Here is a 15,314-nt window from a genome sequence, read left to right as displayed (position 1 = left end):
GATATAGGGCGCTTGAAGCCGATTTCAAAAGCCTCAAAACAAACCAAAAATCTGATTTGATGTAGAAATCATCATGAGCAATGAGGTTCGACAGAAAAAAAATTTACAGATAGAACCCTAAAACCAAATATTTAAAGAGCTTAAACTTAATAAACACGAGAATCAGGAAAGGAATTTTGTAAATAACTTCATTATATTAAAAATGAACTCATAATCAATCAATTTTATGGATAAATAAGAAAGAACATAAGAGATTGGTGGATTTTTTTTTTATGAATGAAGAACCCTAAAAACCTGATAATATCTTGATAAATGTTGTTTGATTTGGGTTTTCATGAACCCAAATCTTATCATAAACATAATATTGCTTATAAAAACATGGAAAGATTCCAAAAATGATCAAAGTCACTCACAAATTTAAGATTTTCAATTTACAACAATAGTTTTCATATAATCCACATGGATCCATTAATATAATCCTTCCCAATGAATTTGATGGCCCAAGGAACCCTTCCTGTAATATTAGCACCAGGTCCCCAACAGGCGTACTCTGTATAGTATACCATCCTAACACCACCAAAAAATTCTGGTGTTAACAATATTTGAGATATATTTGACATAACAAAATAAAAAAGAGTGAAAGATGAGGTGCCAGTCTATTTCAGATGCTATTGACAAGCAAAAGGGAATTAGCACAAAAGTCAAACCTAAAGAAAGAATACATCAATGAAGGTCCCAGTCATGGTGGGTTTGAAATTTTGGAAATTAAAAGTAGTATAACATAGATATTCTAAGTTGGAAATTTTAGTAATATTTAAGTTCTAATATCCCAAGTGCTTTTGTTATCTTGCAATCCCATATAGTACTACTGTCATCAGAATATGGAACACTTGGTCTCTACTTGAAAATCTTGGGTATGGATGAGGAAAGCGTCTCATTATCTATTTTTTTATTATAACTTTACAGTCAAAATTACACTAGAGCTATTAAAGATGCATACACATTTCATGCTAATCGATTGATTCATAGTAGAAAATTGGAGCATTTCATGGTACTCATGCAAAGGGCCAGATGCTATTACATCTAATTCCAAACCATCTTCATTTTCCTGACATCTATTTCTTTTTATTTTCATACATGATAAACTCAAATGTCAGCACAACCACGACTTGTAATAAAAGCCGGTTGAATTCCTTACTTCTCATATATAATATCAATCTGGCTCTTAAGTGGGTATATTTTGTGTTTCAGCCTAGTAGCACAATCATTGTGAAAGATAAAAATGGATACTAAAGATGATAGATACCAAATTTTTAAACTCCAAATTACCTCTTAACAAGAGATACTGAAAATGCTTTAAATTTTCATATCATTCAATAGATTCATAGTAAAAGATTGGAGTCATTTTTCATACTTTTGTGAAAGGTTACGATGCAGAAAAAAAAATATTATTTTTTACTATTAAACTTTTTAAGTTTATCTTTTAATTCAAGAATTAAACTTTTTAAGTTTATCTTTTAATTCAAGAATAAGAGGTGCGCTGGGAATCTTATGTGTAACTTAGTTATTGATTGATATGAGTTGGTTAGTTACGAGTATAAATCGGATAAGGTTAAATTAGGGGAGTTAGCTAAATAAGGGAGTTTTAATAGGGATGCTTTAGATAAAAACGTGGCTATTTAGAGATGGGGATGAGAGAGGAAAAATGTTAAGAGAAAAAATAGAGATGAGAGATAAAATAACAAAGTTAGTTGTTTATTATTTTTTTTTTTTCCTTTTTAGTATATTTAAAGGGTGATTTCCCTTCATTGTAAATCAATTGATGAGTTGAATAAAATTGATCAGAGATTATTTCGGGGTGAATTCCCTCTCAGACCTTGAGAGAGAGTATATTATTTCAACTTTTATTTTATTTATTTATTTTTTTGAATTTTATTTTCTCCCTATATCAGGTTAGATGTCTTTCTTATTTCTCTTTCTTCTATTTTGATATGGTGTGTGAGAGAGAGAGAAAGAGAGGCTTCCGTGCTGCGGTTTTGGAATCCCCAACTACCTTCCCAACCCTGAGGGACAACTAGTTGCCCCATTTGGGTTTTAGAAAATACGACCGTTGATAATGCACCCCATGGTCGTCCTAAATACACAATCCCTTGGCCCTGGCTCATTATTTGACCTCCTAAGAAAGATAATCCAGTTTCAGGTGCGTCTTGATCTCTATTTTGGGATGTGATCTAAGAATTTTTATTACTAATAAAATTTAATTGGCATTCCTAAACATAAAAAAAAAATATAAACTACAATTATCATTCTTAAGAGATACTACCAAGGCCTGTAATAATACACCTATATCTATCTCTAATATATCTATTACTAGAATTAGAGAGAAATTTTCACCTCATAACGTGATCGGCCATTGCCAAAAATAAAATCAACGACACCCTGAATGAAACTTATAAAAATAATAGGGTCGGTTAACATCATAGAGGATATCTTGATATCCCAAAAAGCTACAGCTAGGTAACGCTGCTTTGTAACCCGATACTTTTAATGCCACTGCTTGACTATCCGTTGGCCTCGAGTTCTTCAAGAAATATGAATCACTGTTATTATTGCATATCAAATCACTCTAATCCAAATAAATTATTATTCCATAAAATAATTGTAGTAACACTCACCTTCTCTGCAAGTCTCATTTAAAAGTTGATACATCATTTACTATTAATATAAAATATATTTTATAAGAAAAATAGAGTAAAGGAGAAAATATAATGATATCTCTCTCTTTATGGCAGGTGATGAATGGTATACATTTGTTTAACGAAATGAATAAATTGAGAGAACATAAGGAATTCTTTTCTGCATATTGCAATCTAGTTTCAAAACAAATTTTGAACCCTATGGCTACTTAAATTTTTTTTATCATGATAGTTATACAATTAAATGCATAAAATAATAATTTTAATTTCAATAATAAATAATAAAAAAAAACCAATAGCAATTACACATATCAACATATGGAGAGAACTGAACAAACAGATTACTTGGTGATTGAAGAGAAGGGAAATCCAAGTATTTGCTTCAAATAATTTGGTAAAACATGGAGAAAACATATTGTAGAAGAGAACTTTACAAATTCTATACTAGCATGCCCATAATTAGGACAAATAAAAGTGAAAACAATTAAAAGAGGAACGTCAAATTGCCTTGATAATGGAGGTTCAGTATATATATACATACATATTTGGCGTTTAAAACTAGTTTTCAAAAATCACTTATCTGGATTGCAAATCCAAATGGAGATCAGACGTGACTATGCTTATTCACTTCCATTAGCCAAATTCTCTCTACTTTTAAAAAATGATTCATGTGTCGCTAAGCTTTTTCGATGATTTAAAATCCAAATCATCAAAGAAACATAGGAAACATAGGTCTATGCAATTTTTATTTTTCTTCATGTTTTGTTTCTTTTAATTTTTTTGCTGGACAGTCGATTCAACCAATGCAACTAGTCAGTCCAATCTTTCAGAGCCTAGTTTAGAGTGTGGCGAAAGTCGATCTAAGGTATCTATAATCTACCTTATACTTAAAAGCAAGGCATACCTCAAAAACCCACCTAAAAAGGTTGTTTAGATGCTGGAAAACATTCCAATTAGTTATGTTGACCTTGAGATGTATGGCTCAAAAATAGTGTCAATTGTAATGCAATATCTGAACCATCCATTTTCAAGATGTTAAAGTGTTTATAGAAGTGCTCAATATACGCCATTTTGGAACCTACGATTTTATAATTAAAGGCAGAAATATATTTTCCGGCACCTGAAATATATATATATATATATATATATATATACGATTTGTATAGAGCCGAGGATCTAAACAATGGAAGTAAAGCGTACCTTCAAATAGTGTTAAGAAATGTGGTTTCAATATTGGAAATCTTTGGGATAGCCTTAAATTATATTTTCATCTTTAATTATAAAATTTAACACTTCAAAAATAGTGTAGATCGAGCAAGTTTATGGAAATCTTGAAAACTGATGGTCAAAAAATGCATTACAAGATGCACAATTTTCAAAACTTGATATCAATGTTTTCTCATGTTCATGTATCTTGATGTCGAGATGATCAATTTGAAGATATTTGCGCAGCAAAACAACTTCTTCTAGTGAAAATTTTGAGGTGGGTTCTAATTTGATTGTTTAGAGCCTCAGCTCTATATAAATATTTTCCGATATATATATATATATATATATATATATATATATATATATATATATATATATATATATATATATATATATATATATATAGGGCTATGTTAGGATACTCATACATGTAAGCAATTTGTAAATATACTCAACAATTTTTTACCTTTATTACCCTTGCTTTGTAGTACAAATTATTTTTTAGCAATGGTATTTTTTGTCATTAGGAGGGAATAGATAGATATTTTTATAAGAATTTAGTGGAATTTAATGCTACATATGGGTGATTTCACATCCCATGTGGATTAAGTTATTATTCACTATAATTAATAAATGCTATTTTTTTATCATAATTTATATTTTTTCCTTGAATAATTACCAAAATATCCCTAGACAAAAGTTAGAGGCAAGGGTAACTAGTGTCCTAAAATGTTGAGTACATTTATTTAAAGGTGTGGTTTCTATAAGGTTGCAACCTTAAACAATCTAATTAAAGTGCACCTCCAAAATTTATCATAACATGCAATTTTGTCGTAAAAAATTATTAGGATTATCTTAAAATCTATTTTCATATCTAATTAGAAAATTTTAAACTCAAAAAATGATTAAAATCAATGACATCTATAAACATATGAAAATCTTGAAAATGGACGATCTAGATAATATCTTGCAAGATGCACTATTTCTGAGACTCAAAAACTTTTTCTTTTTATATTCATACATATCGTGGTCGAGGTTAATCAAATAGAGGGTTCTTTAACATTAAAACAACCTTTCCGATAGAGTTTTGAGGTGCATCTGTAATTTTACATTTTAAGGTGGCAACTTTATATAAAAATTACCCTTTATTAAATACTCACATGTATGAGTACCCAACGGCCCAGATTGATCTAACATACATGACTACATTTTGTATTTGAATTTCAATATTTATCGACAAATCCAAAATCACATGAAATTTGAAGTGTCCCATCTTCTCATCAAAGAGCACATAAAAAATATTAAAAATTTTATTTGCAAAAATTTAATAGACCAAATTTTAGCGAATAATTTTTTAAATATTTGCAAAAAACTTATTTGCAAAAACTTTAGGGGTATTTTGGTCTATTAAATTTTAGCGAATACTTTTTTAAATATTTTCATTAGATTCATCTATTTTTTAAAAATAAACACTCAAAATTTTAAGTGATTTGGATTTGTCTAAAAAATTAAATTCAAATACAAAATACAATTGTGACCATTTGATTGCCCCAGATTCAATCTAAGTCGCTGAGCTCATATATATATATATATATATATATATATATATATATATATATATATATATATATATATATATATATATATATATATATATATAGAGTAAACCTTACAATATGTGGGCAGCTTCTTAGCAATGAGATCTTCATCATGTGGTTCAGAATGCATATCATTTTATGAATTTTAATATTTTTTTTAGAAATCGGATCAAACTGAAATTTAAGACGTGTACTAAAAAATAGGGCGTACAATTAAAAAATACATAAAAATATTTTTCAAAATGTAAAATGACTGAAATAGCCCTAAAAACTGATGGGTGTAATTAATTTTTTTATATTTTTATATGGTGTACAATAGTGTTAGGTATATACACCCAAAATTTCTTCTTAATCATATTTATAGGAAATAATTAAAATTAAAATAGTGATATGTATTTTGAAGTACTCAATGAAGATCTGACGGCTGAGATTTCACATATATTATTATTTATTATAGCTTCCCAGTTATTATTAGCTTTTTCCATATATATATATATATATATATATATATATATAAAGTCACAACTATTCTCACTCATTAGATGTCAAATTGGATGTACTTTCGATGACTCACAAAGTCCTAATTTTTTTTGAAACTCTGTGTCAATTCAATTTCAATGACACTCTTACAACCATCCATTTTTAAATTTAAAAGTCAAGATTGATTGTGACCTTGTTGTTTACCTTGAAGGTAAATGGTCTGTTTGTAGACAATGTCATATATAATCAACCCCCAAACACCACATTTTTAACATTGCATGTTACCCTCGATCCAAACAAACATTCCTCCAAATGCTATATGTGATTGTAAAACAGGAGGCCCTCCATAAGTTGAGGTCTGTCTGGGGTAAGGAGTATTGTGGTACACATGGAATACTGCTGAATGGTTTCAGGCACTACCGACTCTGACCCAAAGAAAGGAGGTGACTTGGTGGATGGCCAACAAGCACATAGTGCAGTAGGAGAGTTAAATAATCTCTCCATTTTCTCGGAACAGAATGCCTCTCCATTTTCTCAGAACAGAATGCATATGTTCATCATTTGAAGCCCAGGCCTATGCAGCTGGTTGATTGTGAGGAATCTCTTATGGATGGATAACCAGTTAAAGATTTAGATTTTGGGTGAACAGGGGGAAAGAGTCCCTGAAAACCACAGAGCACACCAGAAGTGGATCGCGTCCACTAGATTTTGTCACTTGCCAAAACCAGGTAAAAGGTAGGCCTCAATAAAGAGAGAAAGGACTCCAACATTGGTATCTTTGTTTGTTTAGATTTCTCGAAGGATAGGTGATCATACTAGCGCCCACCTAATAATCCAAGGTAAGCAGAGACTACAATTTTGGTTTGTGGACATTGGTCAGCAAAATAGATATGAGAATAGGCAATCTAGTGTAGAATCTCCCAAGCCAGCAATCACTTCAAAATCAACTCTATTCCCCAATTTGGGCATAAACCAAATATGGCTAAATAAAAGATTGAAAATTGAGAGCACCGCACTCCAAGCTCCTAACATTAACTGATTTACCACACTTCAAGCTCCAAACATTAACTGGTTTACTGCCCCTTCAGAAGCCATGGTGTGTCATCAAAGCCATAGAAAGTTTTCTTGCTCTGCATACGGCTGCAGCCACTTCTCCTAAAGGTCTGTGTTCATATCCTTAAACAACTTGATGTTCTAAACCCCATCTATTTTTGACTTAGACCACCTAACTAGATGAAAACTTTGGTCTCCATCAACCCATGACCATAGGACGTTCCTCGTACATTTCTCCAATCTATGAATAACTGATTGCAGTATGCTAAATAGAGATAAAACTGGGGTACTTGATCAACGCGACTCTTCCACCAAGATGAAGAAGAGAAATATGCTTTACCTAGTGTCCAATCACCTTTTACACTGTATTATGATCCCATCCCCTTGGTGCTTCCTTGGCTTCGTGATGCAGGGAATCAGAGGCATACCGGTTTCTGACACACGGACTTGTGTAGTGGTACAAGAACGAAGCCCATCAGCTTCAATCTTTTATGATGCAATGATAAAATTAATAAATCGAAAAAATGCAATAAAAAAATAAGAATGAGACCCCTTGGAGTTTGCAAGGGAATACACATCTCTTCACAAGATTAAAAAGACAAATACTTTCTTCTCTTCACTCTCTATTTTCTGATTAATAGTTGCATAATTATAATCTAATAGTTATATATTTATAGACGAAAATAACCCTAAACTCTAACTTGCTCACTAAGAAATCTTAATCAATATTAAATCTTCCAAATCTAGCCCACTAACCTCTATAACAGAAAATGACAAAAATAACTCTAAAGAAAACCATAAATCAAAGACAATCCCAAACCTAAAAACAAGAAAATAGTCAAATAATAATAATAATAAAACTCATTGCAGCATTCTCCTGGGATTGGGAAAACTTGACATTGAGCTTATGGAATTCAAAAATTTTCTTTTGTTATTTTCATCACTTTGTTCCAACTACAAATTTTCACCCTTTCCTTATCAAACTTTTGATCATTAGACCTAATCCGACAAAGTTGTGATATGCTAAGAAAATCAAGTGTGATGCTGTGCCTTCAAACACTTGTATTTCATGCCTTACAATCAGCTCAACTTCCAGAGCGAGTTGTGGTGTGTAATTAATTATTGGCTTGGTGGTTGAGTTTTTATTCCCTACCTCTACATATTCTAGTTTTTCATGGTGCAATCTACTGAGTAGATCTAGTAGGCTTTGTCATATTACTTTGCTTAGGTCTTTTTTGAGTCTCCCAAATATTTGGTCTATACTCTCTATAACTGGATCAAAGGTTATTTGTGATGGCACCATGGTATATGGATCTCAAGGCTTGGATCTCAAGCCTTTGATTCCAATTGATGTAAGAAGAAAATAATAAACCCAGAAAAATACAAGGAAAAAAAAGCAAAGGATGACTGCAAGGGAGCCCCACCCAAAGATCCTTTCACAGGATCAAAACCACAAATTCTTTCTTCTCTTCACTCTATAGTTTTTTGTTCTAGTAGTTACATATTTACTAAAGAAAAGAACCCTAAAATCTAATATGCTCATTAAGAAAAGCTAATCAATATTAAATCATCCAATTCTACCCCTCAAATCTCTACTATAAAATAACCCTAAATAAAATTTGAAATCCAAAACAACATCAAACCTAAAATTAAAGAATAGTAGAATAAGAAAATATAAAAAGCTCATTACATCCATTTTGTATATTGATTTTGGGCCCTGTGGCCAATCTGAAACACCACAAAAATAACTGTTGTGAAGAAAGAAATAAGTATTACGGTCAACTTCCCTCAACCACTTAACTTTAGAGCAATAGTTGCAAAACAGACATTGTTTTGGTACCTTGCAGATTCAAATTCCCAGCTTCCAACCTCTTTCTGAGGAGGAGAGAGTCCTAACTACTTGGGCCATGTCTAACTCCTCTATTCCACGAAGAGGAGAGACTTCTTCAAATGGAGGCTACCAAGCTGGTAGTCGCTCCAGAACTTTAACTTGCCTTTCAATTATTGAATCGTCTATGATAGTCTCAAACCAGCCAACTGAAGACCAAGAAGGTAGACCACCATGCTCTGACTCTTTCAGCCACATGAGCTCAAACAAGGGTCCCCTAGAGACAAGCTCAATATCTAAGAAGATGGCGTGTGGTCTGAACTCTAAAGTTGAGATTAAGAATGTGTCCAACTTGGTGAGAAATCCGGCTGTGTAGTAGAACATGCGAACATAGCACCACACTTATCCCAAAATAAATAAATAAATAAGTAAATCAATAAATAAAATCATAACACCACTTCAGGGGGAGATCTATGAGATCATGTCCATAAATGAACCCAAGAGTATTCCATCGTGCTTGGAATGATATGACCCCTATTCTTTTGCCTCAAAAATCCATCAAGTGATACTGAAATTAACCCCAACACAACAGGGAGCAAGGGCCAAGGAGGCCACCTGGTCAAGCTCAGCCCAGAATTCAGGTCAGGGCAGGATGGTTCAGGCCATAGACAATCATAAGCTTGAGTTTCAGGTTATTAGAAAATCTCCAGAGGTATTAAGCTACAAAGAATGACCGACAAAGGAGAAGACATTAGGGTAGAAGGTAGGTCCCAAATGAGCTATATGCCTTTGAAGGCATCTAAGCTGGCAATGCTACCCATTATGAGGGCATTCTACCCTAAACCCCACGGATATTGAGCAGGGCTGACTTTGTTTCAATAAGTGGAGTGAAAATCAAGGCAATGCCTCTAGTCAAGTTGGAGGCAGGATGCTTTATTTCAAGGCTCTTGGAGACCTCTCACACACGAGCTGATCGAGCTCGTTTGGGAGGAGGATTAGGAGAGATACGGTGCCTAGCGTACGACACCTAGGTAACTCATTCATGTAACAGAGGCTAAGATCAATGGGCCTAGTGGGTTTCTTTGATTTGTCATAAGCAATGGTTTAAAAAATGGATCGGTGCTTCGGATCGGGCACCTCAAAAACCTATTCGTATTGGTCAATTAGCGATTTGGAGTGGGAATCGACCGAATTGATCGGATTAAACTTTAAACAAAATCCAAAAAAATATTAAAATTTATTTTAAATGTTGTTTTTTAGGAATCCAATAAAAAATGGGGGTACTACATTATTAACTTTCTTTTTTTCATCAAAATGCGAATATTGAGATATTCTTTCCCCGTATGAATTTATGTCAACCATTAAATTTACATCGCATAAAAGAAAAATCATAAAATTAAGCTTTAAAAAATATGTATAATTATACATAGATTACAATAAATAGTGAATTGAATCTATGAAAAAATGGCCACTAAGAATTATTTTATTATACAAATAATAACAAATCCAAAAAAATAAGAATATGTTGTACTTACCTTTTATTTTCTTTTGACAACAAAACTAAGAAAATGATGCCACCAAGGTACCTTTTATTTTTTTATATTTTTTATTTATTTTTTGACAATAAATACTTGTTATATTACCCTTTCATTCTGGTCATATTGCATGTTTTTTTTTGACAAGAAAATAAAAAATACTGCATTACATTCTTTTTTTGAAAAATATTTTATTTTTACTTTCTTTTCTTTCATTTATACTTTTTTTTAAAAAACCTTTTATTTTTTCCTTTTACTTTGTTTTGTTTTGTTTTGTTTCTCGTAGAGAACAAAAAAGGAGTTTTTTTTTTAAAAAAGTGTTTATTTTATTTTATTGATTTTGTTTCTTTTCTTTTCTTGGAGTTTTTTTTTGCAAAACCTTTTATTTTTTATTTTTATTTTTTAAATTATTTTGTTTGCAAGACCTTTTATTTTTTATTTTAATTTTTTAAATTATTTTATTTGCAAAACCTCTTATTTTTTATTTTTATTTTTAAAATTAGTTTATCTGCAAAACTTTTTATTTTTTAAATTATTTTATTTTGTTTGAAGAGGAAAACAAAAATAGATGGCGGCCAAGGGGCTTGAAACCAAAACGTCCAAGAATCATAACTAACAGCACTAGACCATTTAGTGTACTTTTATTGGCTACATAAACTATATATCGTTTTTTTGTGCACGTGGGAATTTTCCCACATCACCTATTTCTATATCCTATAAATAGTTCAGGCGCCGCACAAGCGCGTGTCCGACGATTGAATAGCAGATTGTTCAGCGGGGGTGTGGCCCGTGTGAGCCAAACACGTGGGCATCAATTATGCTATTAATGTTAGCGACTCCGGCGAGTTATCGCTATGAACCCGTCTGGATCTCTCTAGACACGGGCGGTTGGTTTGGTTAGTTTTACTTTTTAAGGTAGAATTGAGCACGGGTGGTTGGTTTTGCCTTTTACAGTAGAATTGAGCGTAACCATCCGGTTCTCTCTACACTAACCCATCCGGTTCTCTCTAGACACACTGAAGACACGGGCAGTTGGTTTTGCCTTTTACGGTAGAATTGAGCCTAACCCATCCGGTTCTCTCTATCCTAACCCATCCGGTTCTCTCTAGACACACTGACATGGGTTTGCCAAACCCACCCCGGTTTTCTCTACCCTAACCCATCCGGTTCTCTCTAGACACACTGACATGGGTTTGCCGAATCCGCCTGGTTCTCTCTAGACACGGGCGGTTGGTTTTGCTTTTTACGGTAGATTTGAGCGTAACCCATCCCGTTCTCTCTCGACACACTGACATGGGTTTGCCGAACCCACCCGGTTCTCTCTAAACACGAGCGGTTCTACTTCTTATGGTAGAATTGACATGGGTTTGCCGAACCCACCCGGTTCTTTCTAGACACACGGGCGGTTCTGCATTTTACGATAGAATTGACATGGGTACACGGGAAAAACACAGGTTTGCGCTGATTCCCGAATCGAGTCTCTAGACAAGGGAAAAACACAGGTTTGCACTGATTCCCGAGTCAAACCGGGCTTGGTTTGCCGATTCTCAAATCGAACCGAGTGAGTCGAGTCTATAGACACGGAAAAAACACAGGTTTAAGCCCGATTCGACTCAGAATAGGGCTTAAACCCCTGGCCATAAGTGATAGTGCAAAAGAGATTTTTAAGCTCTTAACAACTTTACTCTCTTTTAAGCTCTTAACAACTTTACTTTTCCTTATCGTGGTTCGACTCGTCGACTTTTAAACCCTTGGTCATAAGTAATAGTGCAAAGTGATTTTTAAGCTCTTGACCGCTTTACTTTTCCTGATCGTGGCCCCCGGATTCAAATTCGAATGCTTGCAGAAGAAGGTCAATGTTTCCTGATGATTCCTCTATGTTTCCTGATGATTCCTCTAGGTTGATACATTCTAGCTCCTAAGAATCTACTTAATAGAAAAATTTGGCATCAGATTTTGGATAGGGATTATCGGCTATGATATTATTGCCTAAGATAATACGGTATCCTGAATATAAAGTATCATAATAGAGGTATTATAACTTGTTCAATATATGATAGAAATTGCAGTCCTTTTTTAGAAGAGAAGATATGATATAAATTGCAGTTCAATTGAAACTAGAAAAGATGCTAAGCATATCGCTTTGTACATGAGAATTGTGATCCTTTAGTGAATGATCCCCTCTAGAACCCATTAAGGTGTGTTTTATGCTTTCCGGTCGTCTAGGGAATGCTATAGCTTCAAATAAAAAATAAGACTTCAAATACTGGCCTGCAAAATGTTGCTTCTAGAAATAGTAGGCTATAAACTAAAATGAGTAAGAGTAATTATTTAAATAATAGGTACTAAAAACTTAGTTATAATCAGAAACTAATCCAAGTATGATTAATTATCATAAATTAAAACAATAATAGGTGATCAATGTCATGGCTCCCTCTGAACAAGCACACTAATCCAGCACTTTAGGGTTCTCATTGGTGTTCTTGCATCTAGAAAGTGAGTTTGCCAGCTTTCTTTAAATCTTTTTTGCAAGACATTTGATTTCTATATAATTTACAAAAATCTCATTAAGCTTTCTCTTAACCCATCCCAAGCCCGAGCAAAGAAGGTGGGTTGTATTAGATAGGCAGGCAACATAAACTTTTTCACTCTTTTCAATTATATATATATATACAACGCTCAAACAGAAATACAATTGTACTCTTTTTCCCATAAATAATACATATTTCCATGAAAAATATTTCTACATTATTAAAATATGCCATTACATGCATGCAGTCTAAGCAATATGAAATAATTGAGAAATTTATACGCCTTTGATACCTCAAATATAATAAATCTGGCTATGAAATATGCTGCTTTAATGAGCACCGTGGGACTCTTAGATGTTGAACCAGCTGTGCGTGCCGTGTCATTCCATGAGATTGTTGGTGGGTTATGGGCATCTCCATATAATGTAACAAAGTCCTTATAGCTTGGGATTATTACCTTCTCCCTATAGACAAAAAGAAGCGAAGCAGGCATATCAATTAACTAATTAGAGTTTCTTATATATTTATGACCGTATAGATCAAAACTTTCAAATAAACCATCTTTTATATACTGTTTTAGGCTTTTATATAAAGGATGCGGTTTGCATAGAGCCTAAGCTCTAAACAATCAAATTAGTGCTTATTTTCAAATAGTGCCGAGAAATACAATTTCAATGCTGGATATCATTGTGATAGCTTTAAAATATATTTTCACCTTCGTTTATTAGGTTTAAATTTTAAAAAATAGTGTAGATCAACAGCTCTATGAAAATTTGAAAATCTTTAAAATTGACTGCCCAAAAATGCATTAAAAAATACACTATTTTCCAAACTTGAGATCATTTTTTTTCTCATGCCCATGCATCTTGATGTCGAGATGATCAATTTGAAAATATTTGAGCATTAAAATAACATCTTCTAATAAAAGTTTTTAGGTAGGCTCAAATTTGATTGTTTAGAGCCTCGGCTCCACGTAAACTTTTCCCTTATATAAATTGAACTTGCAAATTGCTCCTCAAAAATCCTCTAAAAGAGAGTGTTCTACAGTTGGAGAACCCTCCAATTTATCATCTCAACCACAAGATGTGTGGACATGAAGAAAAAAACAATTGCAAGTCTTCAAAATAGTGCATTTTGTAACAAGTGATCAAAACTGTCTATTTTCAAGATTTTTCAAGTGTTTGTAGATCTGTTCGATCTGTTTATTTTTTAACTTTTAAATTTTATAACTAGGAATATAAATAAATTTTCAAGCTATAAGGTTCCTGACATCAGAACTACATCTCCAAACAAAATTTATATGTCTGCCATATGTTTACATTATAAGGAGGGTACCTCATGCAAACCTCGCCAGTGCCTTATGCAAACCTCGCCCTTTTAACGATTTCTATTACTAATTTTACTTTTTGCTGATTTTTAATTACTTTTAACAAATTCTTTTACATTTTTTTGAATTTCCCAATTTTTATGTGACTTTGCCAAGCCCACTCCATTGGACTCAGCCAAGTTACGCGGCTAGGGCCAAGTCGAACACAAGGCCTGAGCCAGTTTAAAAACATTGCAACTATCTATTACGAAATTCTTAACCCAAATACAATATTTATACAAACCTATAATTAACATCTCAATAGACAAGCAAGGATTAATTACAAGAGAAAAACAAGTTCAGAGATACATATTTCCTGCAGAAGAAATCTGGATCAAGTTTCCACATAACCTATACCTACCTCTTTTTTATGGCAACTAAAACCAAAAAAATCAGCCACCTCTTCTCTATCTAGGACAACCCCAAGTCACTCCCTCCATTTCTTCCAGTTATATGATGAAAGATAGGTATTCACTCCAATTTCCTTTTGTGCATTGAAGCAGTTTGTAGACAGCACGCCTTCCCTTCATTATGCTTGCAAAATTGAGATTTATTTTCATGGAAATAAACCCTAATTTGCTTTTGTCCTGCCATCCACTTAGGGTTTCAGAAATTTTTTATCATTTCTAAACCTGTAAATGGAACTAATAAATGGAAATGGCACAAGAAAGAAATAAGTAAACATGAGGCAGGATACGTCTCTATTTAAGGGTGTCTTGAGTTAATCCAGCGCGCCACTTTATTAAACAAAGTTAATGTTTATTGATGGCTTAGACAATGATCCCTCGGGAGCATCAAAGCATTAGGTTCTTTCACAATGTGGGAGAGAGAGAGATCAAACATGAGAGATAAAAACTTTCTTAAGATAGAGAAATAGAAAGATAAGGTGTAGACATTTTGGGTGAGACAATCCCTTTCTATAAGCTTTGAATAAGATTAGGGTTTCTTATGATTTTCTTTGGCTTGTCTCTTCTTGTGAGATTGAACATAAATTGTTGATCAAGGGTGACTTGTCGGG

At 33.0% G+C, this 15,314-nt stretch overlaps 1 pseudogene; it reads right to left on the bottom strand.

Annotated features, from left to right (window-relative positions):
• Nucleotides 1-446: 446 nt before the first annotated feature.
• Nucleotides 447-13,423, bottom strand: LOC110007965 (putative pectinesterase 11; annotated as a pseudogene).
• Nucleotides 13,424-15,314: the final 1,891 nt, after the last annotated feature.

Source organism: Amborella trichopoda, chromosome 4, assembly GCF_054954075.1.
Source record: "Amborella trichopoda isolate Santa Cruz 75 chromosome 4, AtrichopodaSantaCruz75HAP2 v2.0, whole genome shotgun sequence".
Lineage (NCBI taxonomy): Eukaryota > Viridiplantae > Streptophyta > Magnoliopsida > Amborellales > Amborellaceae > Amborella > Amborella trichopoda.
Note: the sequence above shows the minus strand (reverse complement) of the source record. Positions and strands in the feature narration are given on the sequence as shown.